This window comes from Lycorma delicatula, chromosome 10 (assembly GCF_047948215.1).
Source record: "Lycorma delicatula isolate Av1 chromosome 10, ASM4794821v1, whole genome shotgun sequence".
NCBI lineage: Eukaryota > Metazoa > Arthropoda > Insecta > Hemiptera > Fulgoridae > Lycorma > Lycorma delicatula.
This window is the reverse complement of record NC_134464.1, coordinates 50,613,176-50,617,421: the sequence shown is the minus strand read 5'-3', so window position 1 is coordinate 50,617,421 and position 4,246 is coordinate 50,613,176. Positions and strand designations below refer to the sequence as shown.

At 36.4% G+C, this 4,246-nt stretch overlaps 1 protein-coding gene across 1 annotated transcript in view; it reads right to left on the bottom strand.

Moving 5' to 3' along the window:
- The window catches only part of LOC142330863 (uncharacterized), a 478,952-nt gene that overhangs the window by 148,313 nt on the left and 326,393 nt on the right, over nucleotides 1-4,246 (bottom strand). The gene's annotated exons all lie outside the window — the stretch shown is intronic.

Below are 4,246 nucleotides of genomic sequence, written 5' to 3'. Positions count from 1 at the left end.
AAGTTACACACTACCATCACGAAAAATTTCGTATTCAGCAAATGTACAAGTATAAAACACTTTGTTTTCGGACTAAATAATTCGTTATTGTGTACAATTATGTGACTCGGCCTAAACAATCGGCCAGTTTAATATTATGATTATTAGACTAGGTCAGCGAGGAAAGCGAGCGTTAAACCTAACACTAGCATCATTATTTCGCATCAGTTCGTATCGGCAAACATAAATCACTGATTGTTGGTACAAAGTTCAGAACTCGTTTAATTTTATTTTTATAATTAAATCGCGTTAACGTTTCATTACAATCAATCAGTAACTGAAATTAGTCGACGCACATTTTAATGAAATATGTTTAAGAACGGATAATAAACATTCAATCATATTATACGAAAAACAAATGTAAACGCAAGAGTGTTGATACAAATTCAAACCATTATCCTCGCCCCTACGGGAATACGTAATCATTTTGGTTTTTCATTTTAAAATCTTTATAAATGAAAAACTACAATAAAGCGATAGTTTTTGTATATATACCATCAGCGCGGTGAATAAAACAACTGACTTTTATATATATATATATACAAAAAGTTGGATGATAAAAACGAAAATACTTAACCTATTTAATGCAATGACGGTTTTCTTTAAAGTAGATTCTTTCTGATGAAGCAACACACTTATCCCAGCGATGTTTTCATTGTTGGAGGCAAAATTATCAAAATAATTCTAAATAAACATCATTACGTCTTCTTGTCCCATTTCTTATATCTTCTCATCTCTTTCCTTTAAGCGGAATTTTAAGCTAAAGGGGTTGTCGTGATGAATCTTCATGACAGGAAGAAAGTTATAACCCACCGGGTTGGTCTACTGATGAACGCGTCTTCGCAAATAAGCTGATTTCGAAGTCGAGAGTTGTACGGTTCAAATCCAAGTAAAGGCTGTAACTTTTATAAGGATTTGAATACTAGATCGTGGATACCGGTGTTCTTTGATGGTTGGTTTTCAATTAACCAGACATCTCAGAAATGGTCGACCTGAGACTTTACAAGACTACACACTACGCTTATGCTCATATAATCATCCTCATTCATCCTCTGAAGTAATACCTGACGGTGAGCCTCACGGATGCTAAACAGGAAAAGAAAAAGAATGAAGGTTATGCTGATAATCGCTAATTATAAAAAAAAAGACGAAGTACCAAATTCGCCTTCATAATTATATAGCTATTCTTTCTTGTTTTACCTTTTGGAATTTTCCTTTTGAAATATATCCTGTGATATAAAAATAATGTAACAACCATTTTTTTTTTTTTTTGGCAGCCAAAGTGGTAAGATTGTCAAGTTACTAGTAAACATATGGTTACATTATGAACAACTGATTTATATTAAACATTAATATTTTTAGTCTATTTCCACGTGGGGCGTAAACAAACTTTTCATGAAACGAATTTTTGTTGTGCGTTACAAAAATAAGTGATACTAATTATGAACAACGTTGTGCAATCAAGTTTTGTGTTAAAATCTGTGAGAATGCTACTGAAACTTTTTCGAAATTAAAAAAGGCGTATGGAGATGACACTCTGTCACGAGCTCAAGTTTTTTGGTGGTTTAAAGCATTTTCATATGGCCGGGAACCAGTTGCGGACAATCCACATTCTCAGGAAGACGGTTAAAGTCAAAAAGTGACAATTTTGCGCGAATCAGAAACTTGATACGGTATGACCGGCGATTAACAGTCAGAATGATTGCAGAACAATTGAATTTGAACCATACCAGTCTCTCAAATTTTGAAAAACAATTTGACATGAAAAATATCTGTGCAAAAATGGTCCTAAAAAACCTCATCCAATAGGGTGGAAGTGTGCCGCGATCTTCTAGGGCGAATTGAAACCGATCCTGATTTTCTAAAAAAATTTAATACCGGTGATAAATCTTGAATATTTGAGTACGATCCAGAAGCAAAACGCCAGAGCAAGAAGTGGCACACTTCAAACTCACCACGTCCAAAAAAAGAAAAAATGAACAAATCAAATCAAAAACCTTTAATTTGTTTCTTCGACAGAATGGCATTGTCCATAACGAGTTTTTACCTACAGGACAGACTGTATATGAATATGTTTACCGAGAAATTCTTGAAAGACTGCGGGAAAGAGTTGCCCGCGTGAGACGAGCCATCAAAGACAACTGGATGCTGGAACATGACAATGCACCTTGTCACACTGCAATCTCAATTAATGAGTTTTTGGTAAAGAAAAACATTCCTGTAGTTTCTCAATCACCTTATCCACCTGAATTGAGTCCCACTGACTTTTTCCTGTTCACGACTTTACAAAAAAACCTCAAAGGACACCATTTTGGAACAGTAGAAAACATAAAAAAAAAAATATGTAACCGACCATCTGAAGGATATTCCGGTTTCCGAGTTCCAACACTGCTATGAAGAGTGGGAAAACTGTTTTAAACTGTTGCGTGGCTCCCCAAGGCAACTATTTCGAAGGTGATAAGAGTCCAGGTGTAACTGGATTAAAAATAAAACTTTTTTTGAACCAGTCTCCTGATTACTTTATTTACTGATCTCGTATATACAGTTACACCACATTTTTCATACGTTTTTCTGTTAATTAATTTATAACACTGCCAAGAAAGATTTTAATTTTTTCATTTAGCACTGAAAATATATAACAGTAAAAACATATATATATATAAGAAATCTTTAATTCAGATTTATGAGGACAAGGATATTTTTGAAAAGGAATCTTACAGAAGGCTTAAAACGAGAATAGCTGTATAATTATGAAGGTAAATCGGTACTCTAAGATAGACGAATACAAAATTCAGAGTAATTACAAATGAAATATACGAGATGCAACAATAAAGTAAAGAGACTGATTTTTCTTTGCAAGATGTGGCAACCCTGCAGCTTGCGTAGGCATACCATCTTTGACCTTGGTCTATAAGCTACTTCTAGTCCAAGCGGCACATTGATGCAACTGCTCAGTCGTGAGTTGTGCTCTAATAAGTGAACACGTGTTTGTGTCCCTCGTCACATTTTTTTGGACATCTTGTGTTATTTGAAAATGGTGTTCCTTGACCGCCATTTTGACTCTTGGAAATAGAAAAAAGTCGCACGGAGCGATATCTGGTGAATAAGGTGGCTGTGGTAGCACTGAAGTTTGTTATGAGGTGAAAAATTGCTGTACTGACAGAGCAGTATGGGATGGCGCATTATCGTGATGCAGAATCCAATTTTCAGCAATGTTGGCACGGACACGAAGAACTCGTTTACGAAGTCTTTCTATAATTTCTTTGTAGAAATATTGGTTAACTGTTTGTCCAGGAGGCACCCACTCTTTATGAACAATTCCCTTGAAATCGAAGAAGCACACAAGCGTGCATTTCACTTTTGACTTTGACATGCGAGCTTTTTTTGGTCTGGGTGATTCCTTTGAGCACCATTGCGAACTTTGACGTTTTGTCTCTGGATCGTATTGAAAAAACCAACGTTCATCACCAGAGATAACACGGCTCAACAAATCTGGATTGATTTCCGTTTGCTCTAACAGATCGGCTGCCACATTTTTCCGTGTTTCTCGCTGTTGTGTTTCTCGCTGTTGTTGTGTGAGATTTTTGGGGACCATTTTTGCACAAATCTTTCTCATACCAAGATCTTCAGTTAATATTAGACGAATCGTTTCTCGATCGATGTTGAGTTATTCTCCAATCATTTTCACGGATAATCTTCCATCAGATCGTACGATTTCACGCACCCTGGTCAAGTTGACATCTGTCCGTGAGGTTGATGGTCGTCCACTGCGGTCTTCATCTTCAACATTCGTTCTGCCTTCGCTAAAAATTTTATCTCACCGAAAAACTTGAGCTCTTGACATAACCTCTTCTCCTTCTGAAGCTTACCATAAGTTGTCGTCGCGTTTTCACCCGATTTAACGCAAAAAGAAATGGCATACTGTTGCGCAATATTTTGCGGTTTCATTTCTGTGACGAGAGACACAAACACGTGTTCACTTATTACAGCACAACTCACGACTGAGCAGTTGCATTAATGTGCCGCTTGGACTAGAAGTAGCTTATAGACCAAGGTCAAAGATGGTGTGCCTACGCAAGCTGCAGGGTTGCCAGATCTTGCAAAGAAAAATCAGTCTCTTTACTTTATTGTCGCACCTCGTACACTTTCAATAGCTTATAAAAAAATAATCTGGTGTATGATTACAGTAAATGATATCGGAAAGAGT